The sequence below is a fragment of the Mustela nivalis genome (genome assembly GCF_964662115.1).
Source record: "Mustela nivalis genome assembly, chromosome: 11".
In the NCBI taxonomy this organism is placed as follows: domain Eukaryota; kingdom Metazoa; phylum Chordata; class Mammalia; order Carnivora; family Mustelidae; genus Mustela; species Mustela nivalis.
In genome coordinates, this window is record NC_139030.1 from 66553451 (window position 1) to 66578071 (window position 24621).

Sequence of the window (24621 nt, forward strand, 5' to 3'; positions counted from 1 at the left end):
TCTAAATCACCTCCTTTCTTCTGTCAGAATTTATTGCCACCAAAATCTCTTTTCTTTCCTTTCCTCTTTTCTTTTCTCTTTCCTTTCCTTTCCTTTTCCTTTCCTTTCTTTTCTTTTTTCTCCTCTTCTTTCTTTTCTCTTCACTTCCTTCCTTTCTTTTTTTTAAATGGAATTGTTGCTGATTTGAATCAAAATTTTCCTCTTTCTCTTCTGGCTTTTTTGCATTCTATTAGCTGTACTCTTTCACTTAGTTACATAAGAGTAAAGAATGTGCTCATGATCCTGGGCGTGTTCCATAACTGGCTCCTTTTCAGTGTTTGTGATGACTCAGCAGAACAGGAGGGAGCAGTGTGCAAAGGGGTCCACAGTGGTCACCCTGTGACACTAGCAGGAACAGGGCCTAGTACACTGGAAGGTCAGATTCATGAGGGCAGGTGTTTTCCACTTTGTTCAATGCTTGATGCCCAGCACCTGGAACAAGGCTTAGCACATGCAGATGGCCTGCAGAGACTGACTGACTGACTAAATGAATGAATGAATGAATGATTTGTTTGTTTTTCCTTGCCTACCAAATACCCAGGCCTCCCTACATCCAACTTCACTCAACCCCTAGTCCTATTCTTCTCATCAGAGAACCTAGAGAGTGGGTGGGTCCTCTGGGTGTTCTGTGAGCCTTCCATGATGGTGTAGCCTAGCAGTTAACAGTGCTCACCTCATGGATTTATTTTGAGGATGCATTGTTAATATATGTACAGTGCTTAGAATGATGCCTGGTCCATTAGCAAGTCCTCAGTAAATATTAACTTTTAAAATGAGTAGTAGTACAATTCAGTTTTTATCTTTATTGTCTTTTTAAAAAGTAGAATAAAGTTCACAGCAAAATCGGGAAATACAAAGATCACCCATATACCTCTAACCCAGCACATGCACAACCTCCCCCGTTATTGCTACCCCCCGCCAGAGCTGTGCATTTGTTACAGCTGATGAACCTACACTGACACATCATCACCCAACGTCCAGGCTTTACGTTATGGTTCCCTTTACACTATGGTACACTCTCGGCATTCATAACTATTACTTTGAACAAGGTTATTGATTAAAAAAAAAAAAGTTCCATTCAGAATTATTGCCTTAGTATTTGTAATACCAAGGTGGAAAACGTGTAATTTTGAACGGATGGATCTCCAAATCAAGGAAAATGAGAAACAGGTACGTTATAGTTACCTGTTGCATTATAACAAATCTCCCCAAAGTGTAGTGACTTAAAATAACCATTAGTTATTATCGCTTATAGCCTCTGCAGGTTAGGGCATGGTTTAGCTCACAGTCTTATAGAGGTTGCTGTTAGGTATCAGCTAGTGTTAGGGTGAAGACCCATCCACTTGTGACATCTCTGTGTGGCCTGGGCTTCCCAATGACATGGTGGCTGAGTTCTAGGGGCAGCCTTAAGATGGAGAGCGGGAGAGAGAGGCAGAATAAGTATTGCCTTTTATGACTTTACCCTGGAAGTCAGGCAACACCACTGCTACCACATTTTATTTGTCAAAGAATGTGTCAAGATTCTCCTTACTTTCAAGAGGAGGAAACAAAGAACCCACATCTTGATGCAGGAAGGCTAACATTTCATCATAAGAAAAGCATTGTGGAATGTGATATGAACATATATTGATGGAACTACTTTAGGACCATACTTGTGGACCATGGAGCTATGTCTCCAGTGTACCATGCAGGCATGCACACAAGAACACACATGCAAATGTACCCACAAGTCTGGATATAGTGAGGCTGGGCCTAACCGGGGCTCATCAGCTTAGATTTCAATTAACAAAGGATTATGGGGGTGCTCCTGAACTGTTTGCCTATGGGGATGAGAACTGCTGTGTGTAACCGCTCACAAAGCATTCATTGAATTGCAGTCTGACACCCATTTGAAGGGTGTTTAAGGAAAAAGAAGTCTAGGAGTCAAAATTGAAAGTGCAAATTGCAAATGCTTCCCTTCTAGAGTGATAGGGCTATAAATACCGAGGCTGTTTCTGTTAAACAACAAATGGAAATGCTCCAGAATCAATGAGAGGTGTTAGCACCAGGGAAAAACAGCATCTTAAATCCTTACGCTAACAATTAAATCAGACACATTTGACACTTTATCTGAGACACTCGTGGCAGTACTTTATTCTTCATGGCATGATTTGGAAACTCACAGCAGGTGACAAGCAAAATTTGGAGCATCATCAGTTCGGCTTTCTCAGCACTCTCCCCAAACATAACTCAATATATTTTATTCAAGCCAGTTTCATGGTTTTTGAGAAAGGGCAATTGGTGAAAATAAATGGGTTTCCAAAAATGTATGCTGTGGCCTCAAGATGCCAAAGAATTGACCTACTCAATGACAGTCGAATAGTACCACAATCAGAAAAAAAAGTGATTTATCTGTAAGACCACAAGGACATTCAGTTACAGTCCCTGTGAATCATGAGAACTCTGCCTGGGAGAGCACGAGACCTCAGGGATTACTCACCTCACCATATGTCATGCTTATTCAATTAGAGGAAAAAAATATTTTTCCTGCGATCATTGTAACTGGGCTATTTTTATAAGATAGCTAAGCTGCTAAACAAGTAAGAGGGAAACAATATAACTTCAGAACTTTAAGAATCGCACTTCTTGAAAGTGTCCTCAATGCCTAATGTCTGTTAGAGTGGAAGTCCTAGAATGAGACTCTTAGAGCAACTCTGATGGCTTTCTAGACCTCTCTGAGCCTCCGTTTCAACATCGATACAATGGTGACTGCAGTATCTCCTAAATGTGTTCAGGACCTAGCAGTGTCAGTCCAAAGTAAGTGGGTAACAGGATTATTGGCAGTCTCTGGTTCTCTCCACTACCCCATCGGTAGTTACCTAGAGGGAGTCCCAAGATTTTCAGTGAGGGCTAAAGCTATTTACAAAAGTTCTACCAAGTAGCTCTGCCAGCAATGTGAGGCTGTTCCCCGGGAAATATAGACTATGGTGTAAATGGTGCCAGGTGTGCAGATGAACGTAACCGCCAGCACACTGTCCAGGTGCCCCCTCCACCCCGCCCTTGTTCCAAATTATAAAGGACTGGCACCCAGGCTCATCTCTGGGATTTTGGAGGATGGGAGAAGATCCCGGTACAGACTTTGAATTCTTGACTTCCAGTCCATGGTGCTCATTGTTAGACAGGGTCAAGTATGTGCTCTGCAACTTAGCAGAACATTTATCCGAAAGCCTGATCAGTACCTGCAGGAGGATGGGAAAATGGCAGCCCAAGGTGGCTTCTAACACCATCCAGAGGGAGAAGGGGAAAGGCAAATTCCAGACCCATATCCACTCCATCCTTCCCCTTCCGTATTTCCCGCTAGCTGTTTCACTGCAGCTCAGACCTGTTTGGGGAAGGGAACAGTAAGAGCAGCATACCAGAAATTCTCTCACTGTCCAGACCAAGAGTCTGGGAGACAGGAGAAAACTTCTTAGCTCTAAGTCTTTTTTTTTTTTTTAAAGGTTTTATTTATTTATTTGACAGACAGAGATCACAAGTAGGCAGAGAGGCAGGCAGAGAGAGAGGAGGAAGCAGGCTCCCTGCTGAGCAGAGAGCCCGATGCGGGGCTCGATCCCAGGACCCTGAGACCATGACCTGAGCCAAAAGCAGAGGCTTTACCCCACTGAGCCATCCAGGCGCCCCTCTAAGTCTTATTTCTTAATCTTTGTGCACCATGCAGCCTCAGAATGGAAGCTCCAAACCTCCCAGTTTGAACCCTAGAGTAAAAGTCATCTTTGATGCTTGTGTAACCCCCAGGCTTCCTGGTTTTCTCTTTGTTTGGGATGCCTGTAGCTTCCTACCTTCACAGTGGCTCAGAAAGTTTTTTTGTTTTGTTTTGTTCTGTTTTCAAATTATCCAGAATTTTCATTGACTTTATCAGGAAACTTATTAAACGTACTCAAACAAAACAGAAGTCCTCTGTAGTCACTAAGGACAAGCCATCATGACTCAGGTGTTCAGACATCTTGAAGCACACAGTCCCTGAAAGGGCATCCAGCTATGACTGACTCATGAAGCACCTGCTGCTTGTTTCACAGCTGCTCCATGCCCTTTGTGTTAATGACCTCCTTGTCTGGCATTCTTCTCCAAGACTTGAAAAGAATGAGGTCATTTTCATACTTCCCTTTCTGCCCAGGGAGCTGGGGATCATCTACATAACCATCATAGGAGGTGCCTCAGGAATACTGAGAAAACAATTCTCTAATTAGATGACCCCTTGAATGGCTCAAAACAGGCCATGAAGTATAAGGACAGAATGGTGAAAACCAAGGTGAAACAGAGTTTAAGAATGTTGTGTCCTCTTCTTGGCCTCTGGAACAACGCTTTCTCTTTGGGCCACCCAACTTTTCCACATGTGAACATGACAGTCACACATATTTGTAAGATTCCATGGCTTCACCCTTCCTTGCGCAAATGCTGATTCTACTGCCATATAACTAGGCTTTCTAATAAAAAACTTCTGAACACTTAACTGTTTCTTCAATATCCCATCAGCCCTTAATCTAGATGGCCTCCTTTATGTCCTAGCAATTTATTGTTCAACAGCAATCTCTTGTATCAACTAGAATTTACTGAGTCTGAGTCAGAACACTGATTGGGCCCCAGATTTATGTTGAAATCCACATGCTGGTATTTAATAGCTGGGTGGCTTTGGGCAAAGGGTAAAACATACTATCCTTAGGTGTTAAGTGGGAATTGTTACAGTATCAGATTTTCAGGATGCTAAATAAGGTAAATTATATAAAATGCTTAGCTCATGACCTAATACATAGCAGATATTTGCTAAATGGAAAGGTTTATATTATGAATCAGTTTTCTTTTTCTAATATGGCTATGACAGTGCATAAAATGTTTGGCAATGATTTTACCTTAATTATCCTTTACCAGCCTTGAGTTCAGAGGAATAGTTGTGTTTTCTACGGAATTTAGGGCAGTGTTTTGGCACCTGGGTGGCACCAGCTCCAGAGGGACAGAGCTTTCATCTGTTTCATCTCCCCTGAAACTCTGATCCTGCTGCAGTGTGAGGGGGAAACACTCAATAAATACAATTGTTGAGTTCATGAATGAATTAATGAATGACAGAGGGTCAAAACATATCAATGGACTGCAGCATTATACATAGCATAATAGAAAATCAGGGATGATGCTTTTGTTACAGGAGACCAAACTCCATTCCAAAAATAAATCACCTTTTTTGAGAATTTTATACAATAGAACATTAATTTAGTCTAATTCTTTTTACAACTTAAAGTACTAAATGTATACAAGGTATACCATGTTAACATAGAGAAAATATTTTCTTCTCGTAATTGGTATTCACTCACTTCTCTTTGGAATTATGTTTCATAATGTTCCTTCCTGGGAAAATTCTAAATGTGTGGTTTGGGGTTTGAGCTACATGGTAGCAAACATCTCTGGTATCCTGAAATGGATAAAAGGCTGTGAAGGGAAGCTTTTTACTATTCTGGTAATACGGATGTCTGTTCCAGATTGAGACAGTAGACACATTTTGCTACTTGATTCTACTTATATTTCTAAATTTTGTTTTCTGCCTTGTAGAAGTGAGTTTTCCAGGACTAAAAATTATCATTTTTCTATTATGAACTAGGTTCATTTTCTATATTAGTAAAATTTTGTTAATCACAAAATCTATCTGACATTTTTCTAATTTTAAAAGCTAGTGGAGGAAGCATCATGACACAAGTCAATTGTAGTTAGATAGACAATTGTTCTATGGGGAGCAGTCTTACATAAGCAAAAATAGCCATAAAATGATATAATAGGTCATAGATGCATCTCATTTCCTTTCCATGTGGAGAACCACCAAAGGAAGTCTTTAACACAATGGAAAATAGCATTTTTTTTAGTGCATGAAAACAGTAAGTAATGGAGGCTTGAACAGTAGAGTGAATACTAGAAAATCCTAGTTTACCTTTTCTATGTTGCAACCATGAAGTGAAGAAATTTAGGTATGTCTCAGAGAGGTTTTAAATGTTGTGGCAATAAGACTTCAGTGCACTTTGTACCCCCATACATAAACTAGCACACGATTTGTAAAAATACTTGTGTACTAAATATTCCTGTATCTCTAGGATCTGAGTTCCAAATCAAGACAGCAAAGACATGGTCACAGATTTCCTTCAAGGTCAATTAGCAGAGAGAAGGAATAAGACTGTCTCAGGTGATCCATTCTCCCTAGTTTTTCAGTGGAAATCGAGGTAAGTGATGACACAAACTTTTGTAACTTGCTTCTTCTTACCTTCTTGTAAAACTTGAAAAAAGCCCATGAGAATAAGGGTTAGGGGAAAGCTTGTTCTGCAGTTACTTGTTTTAATCATCTCCAAATAACAGTATCTAACATCTACTACGTGTCTACTTATTTAATAAACATTGTTTTTAGTGCTTTACAGGACTTTGCTCCCTTAAGGTCATTATTTGTTGTCATTAGAAAGATGTCGTTGTCATTCTCATTTCTCAGGGAAGCAAAGGCACAGAGAGGTGCTGAGTTTGCCCACAACCACAGAGGAAGAGGCTGAGTGAGTCTGGCCCCCAACAGTCTGGCTTCTTTGCTCGGCTCGTCCTAACCCATTCCGGCTTCCATGCAGCCACTAAAGGTCAGCTTCTTCCTCTTTCTCCCCCTACTAGGCTGAATCTGGCTCTTTCTCCTGCTTTTGGTTTAGCCCTAGCTCTCAGGCCCTCAGGAGCTATGTAGACTACAGATGCCAATTACCTTTTCACTTGATCACATGTGGCATTTGCAGGCCTTTATCTACTCTAGGCACCAAGTACCTACACTATTCTGCCCTTGTTCTCTAAAGGAGTCCGGACTGGCTTTTAAGGGTGTACACAGCATGAGTGTGCACAGAGCAAGGCAGCCACACTCACTGTAGGGCTCCTTATGGCTCTGGGTCCTTTCTTGTTGAATTTGCGCCCCCAGTCTTTCTGGATTTTCTATCAGTGGTTTTTGGGTTTCTCCTCTGGGGTGTCTTGCCTAGCACTCATGCCTATTAAATCAAGCTTGCTTCTGACAGATAATTTGTATAATTTATTAGGATGTGGGAGTCTCAAAATGTTTTGTATCTCCAGTGACTCGGTGTAAACTGGATGGTGATGGGCCAGAAAATCATTCTCCCAGCCCCGCAAAAATCGCTGCGTGACTCACACCATGATTCAGTTGGAGGCAGCTTAAATGTTGTGTTGGACTCTCATGCAGTTTGCTGTCAACCCATTCTGAAATCACTATAATAACCTGCAGATTTGAAGTGCGCTCTCTTCGGTGGGTGGCAGATCTGTTTCTAAACATATTTCTTCTTGGAGCGAATTCCTAGCAGGCTTTAGATTTAACGACTCTTTATAGTAAACATCATCCCATCATGGTGGTGTTTGCACGTCATAGTAAAAGGTGTGTGTGTGTGTGTGTGTGTGTGTGAGAGAGAGAGAGAGAGAGAGAGTGTGGGTAAACACAGAAATACAAATCCACTCTTATTTTTGTTTCCATGGTATCATTTGAGATTCATGCCTCTTGAAAGATCAGGGATACAGAGTCATATATAATTAAAATATCAAACTACTAGATAATGATTTTGTTAATTTCAAAGGAAATTCCTCATTATCTGATCCATTCATATGGTAATTTAAAAATTTTAAATTATCTGGATAGTTACAATTCCTCATGTTACAACATCAAGTCCAGAAAAAAAAGGTGAACTTGGGAGCTGTCAGTGCACATAGATTTCCCTGGATTGGTAATTGGCATGCATTAAATTTACAAAGTCAACATAGTACCTTACCATATCTTTTAGGTCTTAACACACTTAATTTGAATATTTCTCTCTGATTAGTTTTTCCAAAATTGTGGCAGGCAGAGATGCCATGATGTTCTTAGCCTGTATGGTATCTAACCAGTTAGATATCTAACCAGTTAGCCTGTATGGTATCTAACCCATGCTAGCAGTCGCTTTGTGGGTTTGTTGTGAACATTTTGAATAATAATAAAATCTAGGCCAATCACGGTTTGAAAAAAAAAAAAAGGACCTTTGTGTATATTTTCTCTGCTGCCAGAACTTCAGAGAGATGTTACTTACCAAGTGAAAGCCCTATAGGGCTTCTGGTTACCATCAGACCTTTGGAATTTCAATAGAAACCAGGAACGGTCTGTGTAGAAAGCTTCTTAATATTTTATGAGCATGTTCGACTTCCTACAATTTGTTTTTTCAGAAAGTGTGTTTATTATTTTCCATCTGATTTTCTTCAGAATGTAGCCGTAAAACTCTGAAAATGAGAAGGGGCCGTAATATTTATCCCAGGTCTCTCTTCTAAGTTCCAGATGAACAAATACAGCTGCCTTGTGATGTGTCCTCTTGGGTGACTCAGAAATCTCAGTGCTCGCACACCAGAATGGGTCTCCTGATTCCTCTCCCAATCCCCAAGGAAACCTTTCCTATTCCGGGCCTCCCCAGCTGAGAAAAGGATGCTGATATCCACACGGTTGCCAAGCCAGAAAACTTACGTAAGCATTTTTACTTGAGTACAGTCTATAGAGCATAAAGCACATAAAATTCATGCATCTGAAACATACATTTCAAGAAATCTCTACTTATGAAGACACTTGCGATCATTTCCAAATTCCAGAAGTTTCCCTGATGACCCCCTGAGAGTCACCGATCCCTCCTTTTACATGTCTAGACCTTCACCAAGTCCTGACTATTCTTTCTTCATTACTTATCTTGAGCCTTTTCATGTTTCCCCTCCTCCACCGCTGTCACCATGATCCTCAGTCTCCGATAATTGTCTCCCCACCAGTTTTGCCCGTTCCTTACCTTTACAGAGTGATCGTTAAGAAAACATGACCCTGAACATCGCATTTCCCTTCTTCATTAACTTCACTTTATACTTAGAACAAAATGGAAACTTGTTATTGAGGCTGAAAGTGAATGCCTTGTGCCTTAAAAAGTGGCCCCTTGAAACTTTCCAGCCTCTGTGTCCCTATATTCATCCTTGTCCTTCCTCCCCCTTGGAGCTCCTGGAAAATGCCCGGAGGGCCTTCTGCATACATCCCACGTGGTGTGAATGCTTTCCTTCTTCTTCCCCCTCACTCCCGCCCCACTCCCACCTGCACTCACACCCACACCCACACCTGTCCCTTCTCTTCACATGGCCTGTTCCTCCTCACACTTCTTTCTCAGATCATGGATCATCAGGCCATCAAGGATTTTCCTGCCCTCAACCCAAAGGACATCTCCCCAGTTAGTCTCATACAACAATTTGCCATGGATATATTTAAGTGTGGCTTCCAGTTGTGTATGTATTACCTAACTTCCCTCGAACGCCATTAGGGAAGGACCAAGAATGTTATTTCATTCCCTCTTCCCTAACAGCTAGTAGTGCACCTGGCATACAAGAAGTACTTAGTAAATGACTGCTGAATGAATGCATAAATCAATGAATGTATACTTGTCTCTGAGAACAATGCAGAAGGGAAGAATTGAGAGGAAACAGAGACAGGTGTGGACAGTCCCTCTGAGAAGTTAAAGTTAAGAAAGGATTATTTTTTCCTCACTTGAATGAATTTCAGAAACAGTTCACGGACAATTCCTCTTTTCCTGAGCTGAGTATCACTCTGAGAAAAGCATGGCTTCCTACAATATCCCTGGAGAAGAATTCAGCTGGCAAAAGTCAGCTTCTCTCCTGTTTGACTCCTCTGTCTTTGACCCCCATAGCCCATCTTATTCCGTTGGGTCTGGTACCAACTGGGGGATGATTTTGCAGACATCTCACTGGTTCATTTTTGTAATTTCTGTGGAATCAAGAGATGATCTGAATCCTGGAACACAGTGGCAGGCTAAGGACAGGGGATGAGATCGGGTGGGGAGGTTTCAAAGAGAGACGGTAGCAGATCTTTTTGGAAAAAGAGTATGCAGTTGGATTCTATGAGTAGTGATTTTGAATTTTATTTTCTTCTTTTGTATCACAATTCACTTCTGGTAGTCTCAAGCCTTCATACAGTTTTTAAAATACCTAACCTGGTGTTTGTTGTGTTTCAGAAAATTCCGGGAGGATACTGAGTGACTGTCTCATGCCTAGCTCTCTAGAACGGAAGGGCAGCAGCCCAGAGCAGGGTTGTGAGGTGGAAAGAGGTATCTAGCAAAGATGTTCAGAGTAGCAGATCAGAGCCAGAGCTGACAAATCACTACAGGATGAATTTGTCCAACATGTCACCATTCCTTAGAAGTTGCAGAAATACAAGGGGGAGAGAGCTGACATCTTCTGGCTGGACAGGACTGGGCACATTCCACATCAGCGGGTATTAATAGATGAGTGAACCCTGAAGCCTAGAGAACTTGGGATATTTGGGTTACTCTTTCTGGGTCATGTGATTTAAAATTCTCTCACGTAGACATTCTTACCTCAAAGTAGACTGCAACACAGAAAAAAACAAAAACAAAACAAAACAACCGTATTTTGGGCTGAAAGCTTCTTGTTTAAGAAAAGTAAAAAAAAAAATGTGGCTGAATCAACTGGACCTTCAGGCATGTACCCTTTGGTCTGAATTCACTGTTTTCTTTTGTTAAAATGGTTAATGCAATCTGTCAATTTAAAGATTGGAAATTTAGTGGACATGCAGGGCGATAGCACAGGGAAAGATCATCTTGGCCCCAGTGCTCTGTCAGAGCATAGGATGGTGACAGGTTAGGGCTTCTAGGAGTCAGAAAGTTACAAAAAGAATGTTTGGGATGAGAGGCGAGATACTGCCAGAAAGAAATGCTGCTGACTTGGTGATTTTGTTCTTTCTATATTCAATCATCTTTAAATGAGTCAGTGACACAATTGGGAGCAGTTCTTAAAATCAGCCACATAAAACCAGCCCCACCACATCTGAAGAGTTTGGAAGATTGGGAGAGAAAGAGCGGAGATCTAGAATGTGGGGCCTGACACCACCCCACGGGTCCAGCCTGCTCTACAGGTTTGACTTTAGTTCTGAGTAAAAAGGATGCAGTCAGTTTTGCTGACTTTGTTGGATAATCGACCCAAATTGTCTGTTTATTTCATGGAATATGATGCCTTGATCTAAGAGGAAATCCTTAAAACACTTCTTTCCTATTACAGATACTTGTGTATGTTAATTGTGGTGAGACTAGAAGCTCAGTGAAAACAGGCCCTTCCTCTGTATCCGTGGTTTAGAACAGTGGCCAGAGTTCATCAGGGGCTCACCATATGTCAGCCCCTATGCATATTTTACGTCATCTTCACCACCATCCCCTCCCCCACCGATGGAGAAAGAGAAGCTCCAGGAAATTGGAAACTTACCTCATCTACCCAAGTCCTCATTCCTAGTGAGAGGTAGGGCCAGAAATTGAGTAGGTCTGTCTAGACCCAAGGCCCTGAGCTAGCTACCCACTAGGCACTCCTGCTGCTGCAGGTCAGCAGTACCCATCAGTACTATCACTTGTCATGGAGACATAGTAAAACGATGGAGAAAACAAGAGGGCCTTTAGCGTTGGAAATATTCATCAAGTGGATTGTAGTTCATTTACAGTCACACACGGTTTATCTCAATTTTAATATCTGATTGCAGCAGGATGTGGAACAGTGACACAAGCTTGGAGTCAGCACGCTGGTCCCCTGACTCCCAGTGTGGGTCTTCAGACAAATTACTTAGGATCCCCAGGCCTAAGTCTCCACCCCATCTGTGATAGGAAGGAATTAGATGATTTTATAAATAATAGAGCTTTTCCAGCTCTAACATTCCAAGAGTCTACAAGTCTTATGAGAATGGGAACTTCCCCACCCTCTTAGCGCATGGAATTAATTTGCAACATGCACTGTGGCAAGCTCTGATGCAGTCTGATCCATGATGTAGCCACGATGAATGTAGGTCTTGTAAATGGACTTGGGCCAACACAAAAGAAAAAATGTACCAGCTGGTCACTTGGCAGCAGAAAAGAACTTGTAAAAGGGTGGGCAAGAAAACATTTTGTCTACCTTTACTCCAGGACATTTTCTTCTGATGTCCTTTCTCTCACAGATTGTCTTGAGGTACAAGTCTCCAGGCTCTCTAGGTGGAATCCATATCCTGACTGGTCACGATTCTCCCAGGGGCCAACCAACCCTCTGTTAGCTATTCCCATAGCTAGGCAAGGTAGCCAAGAAGTATGAAGTGCATTTTCTCTGTGTATGTGTTTATTTTTTACAAGTACCTTTATAAATTCCAAGACAGGGGGCCTGATTTTCTCCAAGCTGGGCTGCCAGATAATATACAGGAGGTCAAATTAAGTTTGAATTTCAGATATTAAACTGGTAATAATTTGAATGTCTGCCAAGTTACATGGAACATTCTTATACTAACAGATTGTTCTTTGTTTATCTGAAATTCAAATTTAACTGGTGTCCTGGACTTTTGTTTTCTAAGTATGACAACCATACTCATAGAAGGAAGAATATTTTGTCTTGTTTTTTAGGTGGGATTTAGGTCAAAGGTAGTACACATTGGAATATTAACTATTTGGACTTGTATTTATTACTTACCCATTATAGGAACTCTGGTATGAAACATTGGCCATGCTATCAATGTGTTTTCAGTGGGTTTACTTCTGTTTAAACTTCTCAGGTTGTAAGTCTCTCTTTTCTAAAGGAAACCTCCCCCCCTGCCACACACACACAACATTAAACATGAAATCAAAGAGATCCTAACCATTGATAGGAGAACTTCTAAAGGCTGTAGCATATTTTGGCCAACATCTATGACTGAGCTCTTTGAACTAATTGGGAAATGTTGTATGCTGGCAGGCTTTAATTGAGAAATATGTTTCCCCTTTAGGGTGATTTGTCTAATGGGCTGTAGAAATGCTTTTTCTATGCTTCAAAAAGCCTTTTCCCATTTGCTAATGGTCCAGCTTCCTCACCTTTTCCCCACCCCACAGCTGATGTTATGGTGAGTTCACTGAACTCAGAAATCGTGTGATTAAGCCAGAGAAGTTTTCAGGCCTGACTTCAACTTGAACCATGGGTTTCAGCTTCTGGGTGGCAGTTACCTCCTCTAGAGATGGTGTTGATGAAATCACCTGCGAGCTCGCACAGTCAACACTTATTGATCCAGAACAGGGCTGGGTCTGGAGAAGAGGAAGACAGTAAATCAAGAAAGTAAAAAATGGAACCTCAGTTATGGTTTCATTGCAAGATCCCTCACCCAGACCTCTGTCCCGCATCATTGGGCTATGGTGGGACTAGGTTGCCCAAGGAATTTTTATGTCTGTTTCCTCGTTCAAAGATAAACATGCTCTGAATTCCAAAGAATTTAACATTTTGGCATGAAAACATAAAATTTAGCAATGACATTGGAGTCCAAAGAGATACTTTGTCTATGTAGTTCCAAAAAGATAGGGTTTGAATGCCTCTTAATGTTTCCATAAAATGTTTAGGCTGATGTTAGGCAGAAGGAAGGTGAAGTCCATGACGTCATGCAAATGAACAGAGAAGCTAGTTCACGTAATGCTGTTAAATATGGAGAGTCAGGTAATCCGTTCAGTCAGGAAGCCAAATGAGTCATACTGACTCATATTTTCGTGTCATTGCAAAGACAATGAGTATGGAAGGCTGTGTGGGATCTGTTTTCAGCCTTGGTTCATTTCTACACACTGTAGATAAGACAGTGATGTCATAACAGGATGCAGCAGAAAAACACATGAAAATAAACACTGATGTCCTTCCTCCACTGAACAGTTGAACCTCAAAGCAGAGAGATGTGAGTCTCATTACTTCCTTTCCGATGCTGAAACCAAGGTTGTTTCATTGTATTTTCCACACATCTTTGCTGGTGAGAGAATAGTTTTGGTTTTAAACTCAAAGGCATATGCTTAATGTCATTGTGAAATAGTTAGAAGGCCTATAACAACTCTTAGAAATAAAGACTCTAGATTGTTACATTTAGAGCGATGATTTGTAGCTCGCTGCCATCTAAAAACCGAGATTTATTTATTTGTTAAAAAGTGCATCACTAGATATATCACTGTTTTGCAGAAATTCAATGATATCTAAAATGTAAACTGTCAGCACAGTCACAGTTCTTCCATCTGGTGAAATCTCAAATCGTCCTTTTTGGTTTTTAAAGTGCATGGAATGGGTTTAGTTGGTCTGATGCTGAAGAAAAGAAATCCATGGGGAGGGGACACTCAGTGGCCAGGGCTGCTGTCTGGATGGTGGCGAGCTCGGAGAGGCCCGGGGTCATCCCTGCTTGGGCCTGCTGGGGCATTGAAATCTTTTCCGCTGAGATTCACCTACCATTTCACTTCCTCTCTCTTATTTTCCCTTCACCGAAAGTGATGGACAAGTGATTTAAAGCAGGGGAAGAGCCCCTCTGAACCATTCCAATTATAATTCATCAATTACTAACTGAGTGGTTTGTTGTTGTAATTGTTTCTTTTTTTTTTAGTTATTATTATCTCATCTTCTTGTTGTTGTTGTTGTTTTTCCTTTAGAAAGACAAGTTTTAAAAAAGGGGCTGGGGGGATGTATGATTTCCCAGTAAGGGTGTTCCTATAGACCTGTGTCACTAGGGCATTAAAGGTCCAATGTGGCCTTTAAATTTTCAATAAATAGATAACTCTCTGCCATTTGATTTTTTCATTTACACTGACTTTTTTGTCTTTCTTTTAAAGATAATCCCTCTTCATATCCCTTACCTTTTAACTTAATCAACTTAAGGAAAAACAGAAGAAAAACAATAGCACTGCACTTTACCTTTTGGATCTATTTGGTTATTGATTGCAAGATTCAGTACTTCATCAGGAAGCAGTATTTCCGTACTGTCACCAGTTAATTTTGTTTAACATAGGGAAAAACCGGAAGCACTCAATATGAGCACAGTTCTTCTAATGGTGAGATAGTACATAAATTCTTAGAGAAACAAATGACCATTTCAAAAGATTTTTATTTGAATATTTACGCTTTGGCATGAAATTGAACTTTTAAAGTATAGGCCTGTATATTTTTTATTGGCTAAGCCAACCACGAATATATACTTGTAAAACCTCACAACAGTCAGTGTGAACCTACTAGAAGAGAAATTATAGCATTAAACTTTGTCTTTATTGTATTTTTATTCAGTATTACTGAATACTAGTATTTGGTGATGGAATTTGGAGGTTATGCCTGAGGAGAACAATGTAATATTTTGATATATGAGAGCTATTAAAATAAGTAGAAATGGTGTATTTTTAAATGGTAATATTAATATTTCAAAACAAAAAGATAATCAAACCAGCAAGAGATTTATAGGTATAAATTTATTTCTGTCTCACACACAGGTTTATTCTTCTGATGGATAGGGATAATCACTATAAGAGCTAATAAGGAAGTAATTATATTTGTTCTATATGAGCAAGATGAAACAGAAAACTAAAGTAATTATCAATTTGAATCAACCCACCCTATCTTCTACCTCCAAAAATAAAAACAAAGGCAAAAATAAGCACACAAACACCAAATTGAAACCTTAGTCATTAAACAGATAACAGACATTTTAGAGATCTTAGTTCTTGCTTTTGCTTTCATAGGAAAATGTATGGTCTTGTAAATAAAAGTAAATGATTTGGGGCGCCTGGGTGGCTCAGTGGGTTAAAGCCTCTGACTTCAGCTCAGGTCATGATCTCAGGGTCCTGGGATCAAACCCCGCATCCGGCTCTATGCTCAGCAGGGAGCCTGCTTCCTCCTCTCTCTGCCTGCTTCTCTGCCTGATTGTGATCTCTGTCTATCAAATAAATAAATAAAATCTTTAAAAAAAGGTAAATGATTCATTTCTTATAAAAGCACTCTTGTGAATATAAGAATAAAGCTAGAGGCTAAAATGCAACAAACATTCAAATATTTCATGTCACTTCTAGATCATGTTAATACGTATGTCCCTTTGGTCTCCCACAATAAATGCAGGAGAAAAAAATGTGAAGCTGACATGAAAACCCGACGGAACCCTGGGCTTCCGTCTTTAGATTACTGTACTCTTTTTCTCTTGGTAATTTGAGAATTCACTTCTGCAATTTACATGGAATGCCTATGAACAGAGTAAGGACTGCTACCATCCTTCTGTATTGCTACATTTCTTCTTCGCAAATCCGACCCTGGCTTCACTAATTGTCGCACGTTTTTCTAAACAAAAAGAGGGTAGACTAAACATGCGGGGATCACTTTGACTCTTATATTGTTGGTCTGAATGAAATCTTCAGAGAACTGGAAATTTCGTTTGGATGGTCATGATCCCGACCTCACAGACATCTTCTGAAACACGGATTGCTTGTATTTTATGGTCCAATGTTCTCTGTCCTTCATTCCCATCATTCTAGGAACTCATGTAATGAAGTCACGGGCCCTGTCTTAATTGTTACCTTCCAGGCTTTAGAAGTCAGCTTCACTGATATTAGTAAGTGCTGGCTTTAGCATGCAGTTGGATCTTGCCCCGGCTTCAAGCTGGGAGCAACACATTAAACACCGTGGAAACACCAGTTCTTGTCTTTCTGGAAGCCTCGTGTACAGCAAGAGTCATGCCTCAAGTGTCTTCTCATGTACCCCTGCTTTTTCACTTTTCCCATACTTCACACACACACACACAAAATCTGAGAAGTTTGAAATAAGATTATGCTCCCTCTGGAAGGAAAATTGGCTTGTTCCTATAAATTCCTTATTTTCATTATCTTCAGGTGTTTGCATCCTTGTGTTTATTATGTTCCAGTGCTATGTCCCTCCCAATTTATTTTCAGCCCATTAAAAAGGAAAAACATTTGGAGGCAAATCTAATGTAAATACTGAAAGAATTCTTGGTTCTAATTGACATGACATATATCGACTTAGTCTTCACAAACTCAAGTCATGCATTTTGGTGTTTTTCTTTTTCTTTTCCCTAAGGACTTTGTCTAAACTGCACACACACAGTCAAGAAAATGGGTCTCTGTTCAAGCAGCAAAGGTCAAAATAAAAGCAAAATGGGGTCCTTGAGGAAGGGTTTGTAAGAGTATATTACTCCCCAACTTAATCGATTTTAGAATGGCTTTAAAGTTCTAGGACCGAAAAAAAGTTTCATTTTTCAGATCACGAAAGTAATACATCCTCATTAAGAGAAATTTGAATATACATGGGGAAGACCAGGAAAAAAAATTTATGTACAGTTTCAACACTGGAGAAGCCCACTGTTGAAATATCGCTGTACTTCCCACAAATAATACAGTAACTTAAAAAGTATAATTATTCTAGATATATAATTTTGTATCATTCATTTTTTTGCCTTCTAGTGTTGAATAGTGAGCACTTCCCTTGCATACACTGCAAAACCATGGAAATCATGGCATAGGTGTACTAGCAGTCACTGACCTATGCTGGGAAATTTAGCAATCAAGTCTTCTCCCTAGGATAATAATTTCTTACATATGTGTATTTCTCTAAAGGCTTTTCAGATGCTGTACCTAATTTAGGTCCTCAACAGAGCAGGGAAAATACTATTATCATCACTATTTAACAGATGAGGAGCTGAGTCCTGGAGAGATGCATGCCAAACCTAAGACCAGAGGACTCCAGCCCAGAGCCCATGAGTATCTACCTCCCCGCTGCCTGTGGTGTTAGAGGCAATCAAAAAGAAAGTAGATGTTAGCCAAGATTAAAGGCAAACCTGAAGTCCCAATCAATCTCAAGTCCCCTGCTTCTATCAATGGTGCCTCCCACGACTCAGATTGGGTGCCATCTCTAAGGCAACCTTCTCCCTTATTCCATATCAAATTGAACTGTCAGGAAAAATAGCTCTTGATTGATGGCGAAACAACTAAAAATTGCGAGGCCTGAAGTCAAGGCTATCTGCAACCCAGATCCTGCCACCTTTCCTACATCTCTCCAGTATACACACAATGCAAGTTTTCCTCAAAGGCCTGTGGGTCCTCTACAACAGAATCCCTTGTAATGATGGTGAAAAGATAGGTTTATCGGGTGCCTGGCTGGCTTAGTTGGCAAAGCATCTGACTCTTGATCGCGGCTCAGGTCTTCATCTCAGGATTGTGTGTTTGAGCCCTACATCGGGCTCCACGCTGGGTGTAGAGCAGACTTAAAAAAAAAAAAAATAGGTTTTTGGAAGTAGACCCAGGAATCTCCAACTTTAAATAGTTAAGGATTCTTAAGGATGAGAAGCTTCTAGGCAAACTGAACTGTTATCTTAGGAGACTGTCCACATTTCTCTGCTTCCATGCTTTATTTTTCCCCCCAGATTTTTACTTCCTTTTTTAAAAAAAGATTTTATTTTTTTATATATGAGAGAGAGAGAGAGAGCAGGAGCAGGGGGAGAGGCAGAGGGAGAGGGAGAAGCAGACTCCTCGCTGAGGAGGGATCCTGATGTGAGGCTCCATCCCAAGACCCTGAGATCATGATCTGAGCTGAAGGTAGCTGCCTAACAGACTGAGCCCCCCAGGCATACGTAGATTGTTACTTCTGTACAGAAGTTTGCCTTTGCCTTCTAAATGTTCAGATCCTGCTCATCCTTCAAGGCCCAGCTGAAATGGCACCTCCATGAAGTGTACCTCACCAGAGGCTTCTCCCCTCTCTGGGCTCTCATGCACGCAGTGCTTCCGAAAGAAATCAGCCTTGTTTGCATATCTTACTCTCCTACTGTAGTTCAGAAACTGCATTCATCAGATTAACTCTGTCACATATCCTTTCAATTAGTTGTGAAATTCAGGATGACATTTTCTATCTGGAGGAATTACGGAGCCTCTGTTTATGCACAAGAGTCTTAGTGTGCACACAGCTGGTCATGCTCTCTGGGTAAGCAGACATTCATCTGAAGCTGTTGCCAAATCTGCTAGAGAGCTGAATCTGGATTCTTCATAATGACGTAATGACTTGTGTACCACTTCTCAAAAATTTCTCATGGATGTTTTAGAAAGTAAGAGTTACAAGACAACCAAGAAATCTTTTTTTAGTATATATGCTGCCGAAGCGAGCACAACCAAGAAATCTTATGATAATGATTATGCCGCTTCTGGCAGTCACTCTGGGAAGTATTCTGTGAAACAGGTGCACCAAGGCTGTACTAGCATTTTCAGGCATCAGGGAAAGTGGTTAAGTGGCATATAGAAGAGACTGCATGACCTAGAGCTCGAGTCACAAGTTCAAATGCATATAGGCCAGGCAGATAATGTAAATGAAGGAAGGCGGCTCTGGATAAGGTGCTACCTAGCTCCACTCACCAGGCATTTGCATCAAACTTACACTGGGAGACATGGTGACCAGAGAACTCATGCTTTGTCTAAAGAGTCAGATTGATTCAAGCTGATGGGCACCTCAAGGGACGTAGGCCCAATGTTGTCAAATACTCAACATTTTCAAAAGAAAACACAAATTGATTTATATGAGACACCCCCTCTCTCTCTCTCTTTTTAAAAATCTTTAAACCTAATTCACATTTAAAATACTGGGTTGTTTGCATGGGTCAAACACATCCACAGGTGATTTATCTCACTCAGCAATACAATGCCAGCTGTCACATAAGCCAGACTTCTACCACTCTCCTGTTGATTCTCCTGAATCCTGAACCGATGTTTGAGAGTCAACATCCTCTACCCAGACAGTCTGAAGGAAGGTAGAAATTATTTCAATAGAGTTCTCATTTCAGTGAGAAGAAAAGAAAATTTTCTAGAAGGCCCTAGAGTTGGATATTTCAGAAATCATGAATTGTGGGTACTGTTAGTGGAATCTGAGTCCTCATTCTGGGTCTCTGAGGAGGAGAGACAGGTGTGGTGGAAGTGGTGGGGTTCATTTTCCTAGATAGACCAGGGAGGGTGTGTTGGCTTTGTTATGGCTCACCTGCTGAGGCAGGTGGGAATAATTGAGGGACTGTAAGCTGTTGCCCGAATCAGAAGTAGAGGCCCATGGGATGAACTTCACCCAGGCCAGGGGTGAGCTTCTAAGGTGGCCCTGACACCTTCTAGCTTCAAGCTGTGACCTTAGGATGGTGACTGTATTTTGTATCTTTGATGACAAAATGTCAGCTAACATCATGTGGTGTTCACTCCTAAGTGAGTCACTCTACCACAACTGACCATCTCATGGCACAGTTCACCTAAGTTCAGGGGGTCCCTTTGAAGGCTCTCTTTTGAGGGTTCATGAGCATTTCAGTAGCACTCTCTTGTTCAGATATATAGCAATTTTTTTTTTTGACATCTTATTTATTTGGTACTAACATGGATTCAAAACAAGTAGGCAGTTTCTTTTACACTAGAGCAAACCGGAAAATGGAGTCAGCACTGCCATCGTGAACTCTTACCCACCAGAGAACAACATCTCTATGAGGTTGGCCTGAAAAGACACTCAGATTCTACCAGTTTTTGAAATGTTCCATAGTTAAGTAGTATAGGCACTGTGGTTATGTTTATTTTTTTTTTCTGAAGTCATTATTTGGATTTTTAAAATGAGGTTTTTCTCCCACTTGGCAGTAGGTGATCACTGACTCGCGTCGTTAGCCCCTCTCCGGGGCGGCTTCAACCTGTGCGCAGTCGCAGTTGGGGCCCCAGCTCTTTCCTCAGGCGTCCTGGGCACCCGTAAGCCAGGCAGCAATGGTGTTGCCGCTGTGAGGCTCCCTGGCCCCGCTGAACTCCTGGAAGCCAAACATGCCCGAGACCTTGTCTTTCAGATTTGGAGGCCAGGGCAGGGCGGAGCTCCCCAGGGAAGCCGGAGGGCATGGCGGGACCCAGCAAAAGAATTCGGTGTAGAGCGAAACAAACCTCTGCTCCCTCATTCCTTTTCCTTTTTTTAAAAAAGATTATTTATTTATTTATTTGACAGAGAGAGAGAGAAAGCAAAAGAGGGAACACAAGCAGGGGGAGTGGAATAGGGAGAAGCAGGCACCCCAATGCAGGATTCAATCCTAGGATCCCAGGATCATGACCTGATCTGAAGGCAGATGCTTAAGGACTGAGCCACCCAGGCGCCGCCCCCCCCCCCCCATCCATTTTTAAACTGTGTGTGCCCCACACAGCAAGCCGGGGAGACAGAGCCCTTAGTTAAATAAAGCTGAATAGCTACCAAATCCCATAGATACTTCAACAGCAAAGAGAGAGGCCCTTCCTTGCCTCCCTCATAAACCAGGGAGTAGTAGCATGAACCAAGAAAGAGGTAAAAGGGGGGACACTGGACAAGGCCTCCTACCTGCTATGACCTCATTTTCAGGTTAAGCACTCCAGTCATCAGGTGATCAGAGGAACAACTGTGACTTATCTCTGTTCTTTGCTGTTGCCTAGATGATTAACTCAAGATAATATTTTTAACAAAATAAACAAAGGTATATTTAATGAATACTTTTAATAAAAACTTAAGAATGTAATAAAACCATAGAAAAGTAAAATAAAAAACTTTTAATAAATGAAACATGTTTTGAGATTTCATTTTTAATCAAATCAGAAATTTTTCAGAAAAAAATATTCAAAATATTCCTCAGTTGTTTTCTCTGCAGAACATCCAGTTAAGCAAAAATACGGACGAATTTATTAAGCATGAGGAACTTCAGAGCAGCTGAAATAATCTCAGTCTGTTCCTCTCACCTTTGGGAAGAGAGCCATGCTGTTCACTTTGTAGCATCTAAGGCTCTGGCAGCAAATTGGCCAATTTTGTTTGTTTCTTTTGTCTCATCTGTGGACCTTCCACATTTTTCACACAGGGAGGAAAAGAGGAAGCTCATATTCCTCTGGACACTTCAGGGCGCCAGGGCTCAGAACCCACCTTCCACTGAGGGCGGGAGGCACAGTTCAAAGCCTCTGTCTTTGTAATTGTTAACAAATGTCCCCCATCCCAGGAGGGAGACTGAGAAACGGCAAGGAACTGTGAGAAATAGCTCTAAGCTGCCCGGGGACCTTAGGCCTGGGTGCACATCAAAATGATCACCGTAGACGTTTCAGTGCCAAGCTGCTGTTCCAAGACATTGTCCAAATGCCTGGCTGCTGAAGTGAACGGTGGCCAAGTAGATTCCAGAAGTCTCATGGGAACGACATCTGCCACTGCTGCTTCTGTTTGCTCTTTGAAAAGCCTTAATACATAAAAGGAGTATACGAAGATAACCTTTGAACCACCCAAGTGAGGTGTTTGTCCTGGGCTTGGGATAACCACTCAGGCTCCATATGTTTTTGTTCTGTTATTACCCCTGCCCCCCCCCCAACCCCATAGCTGTGCATGGAAAGTGCTCAGCTCTTCCATAGCATTTTCTCATTCTTTCAGCAAATATTTTCAAACATGTCACGTCCCAGGAATGCTGGGTTGTGGCCATTTGAGGCTGGGGCTAGTGCAGTGGCTACTACATATTAGTAACTGCGTAGACAACAGACCTTCAAACTGGATCACCAGCTTCGACTACTCAGAGCAACAAGGATAAATAAGGATAATAATAATAAAGATAAATAAAGACTGGATTAAGCCTGGGTTAGTAGTTTCCCATAAACACAGAGGAGTGATGGAAACCTCCATAACAGAACTGGGTAGGGAGACAAAATTCTGGAATCCCTAAATCCACTTCAATCAAGATTACCTTTGGTGCTTTCTCTTACACCTTGTGTTCTGCGAGGTGCATCTATCAGATTGACTTTGACTCCTTGCCCTGAGTCAGCTACGGTTTATACCTACCTGCATTAGAGTACTTCTCTCCAGAATGGTCTTCAGCACAGAGAACTGTGGGGTGGCTACATGGCATTAAACTTGAGAGGGACTCTGCTGCCAGAATGACATCCACCAACCTTAGGGGCCACTGAATGAGAGGGCAGGTGAGTGAAATCCCTTCTGGTATCTGTGAGACCAGGAGACCTCCCCCTCCCCCCCAATTCCCCGGTTCCATAATGGTATCTCCTCCAACGGCCAAGGAGGAGTTTGATGGGAAATCGGTGTTCCTAGGAGCACGTGATCCAGAGAGGGGGCTGTTCTCACACGTTGACCCCAGTTCTCGATCCTACCACCCTTCACTGGGCCACCCTTGAGAGCTGTGCTTAAGCCCTATTTCCTCAGTGAAAACATCGCCTCTAATGTTGCCACTTTCCGACCTGTCCTGCCCCACAGCTGCTTTTCCAAAGAGCCTCCCAGGTCACACTGCTTCAGCTTCTCCGTCACGCAGCATTTCACTCTGAGGGTTTGGTGCAGACATTTTAGGAATTGGTCTCCTGGCCCTCAAGGATCTCAGACGGTGAACAGGGATTGTCTCTCACTCTTTATTTCTTGTTTTCTTCTTTGTTAGACACCTGGTAGACAGCCAAGAAATGTGTTGCTAGATTAACTTGTGCTTGACCCGTTAATTTAGGAGGAACGATGCAGAGAGAATCTGGTCCTTACCACTTCTAACCAAACTCATGTGTCTATTCAAAAATACTGGAAAGCTCTTCCGTAAGTGAGGAAATAGTCATCAGAGAGGATCTACTTAAAAATTCTGTGTAATTATGGTTGGTTGATGATAGTTCTCTGAGAAATATTCACTAGTCTACAGTGGTGTGTGTGTGTGCATGTGTGTGTGTGTGTGTGTTTCTTCTTATACCACTGTCAAAGAACTTCCGATCAGAGTAAACTCTTACAACTGCTTATTTCCCTGTGAAGGGTAGAGCAATATCCATCCTTTTCCTTTCGTTTACGTTTAAATCTTGTTTGCAGCAATTTGAATATGAAAATCCTGTTGCTCTTGAAATAATAGAAAGCGCTTTTCATGGCTTTGACTTCCTTCCACAGGATGGCTAGGACATCACGACAGAGGAACACTGTCATGGCCTTTAATATTTCTCTTTAATTAGGTGGGAGGAATTTCAAAGAATGATATACTAAATAACACCCACTGAGAACTCTGAACTCATGAGTTTTTCAGTCTTTCAAGTTAGGTGACTCTATTATGTTGAATACAAAATAATCTTACATTTATTTATTACCAAAAAGGGGAAGAAGGCCTGTGTAAGAAATGTGACTGGGGATTTAATCGGCAGTTTACAGCTGAGAGAAGCAAACTTTAATGTGGGTTTTGTGTTCCATTGTCTCCTCCACCACTTCAAAATGTTTGCAGTCACATAGGGTTAAGATAATGGCCATCAGGCCATTCCATTCTTCACAACTCTGGTCAGAGATAAATGAGAATACGCTTCCCCACTGTGCAAACATCCTTTTTATTAATACTGGGTGAACAAGAATGTAAGCACATTTGGCGCAGAGAAAATGAACAGAATTGGAAATGCAGAATATTAAAGCTCAGAGCCTAAGATCAGGCTTTGAAAGTACAAGTGAGTAAAAAGAAAAAATATTACAGAACAAACAGCAGCGTTGCAATAGAAATGGATCTGCACATGAAAATGGAAGTGTAAGACCGATGTGTTTTGCTGGCGTGCCTGAGTGGCCAGGGCGTGGTTTGCTCCTATAGGAAACAGTTACAGGGCTTCAAGAGTGCGACCCCTCTCACTGTCTCCAAGGTGCAATCTTCAATTTGAGCTCATGCTATTCGTCTGAACTCACCACACTCATTGTTTACGCAAACATTTGGTAGTGAATCGCCCCCCTCCCACGGTGTCTTGTGACACATATTCTATTTTC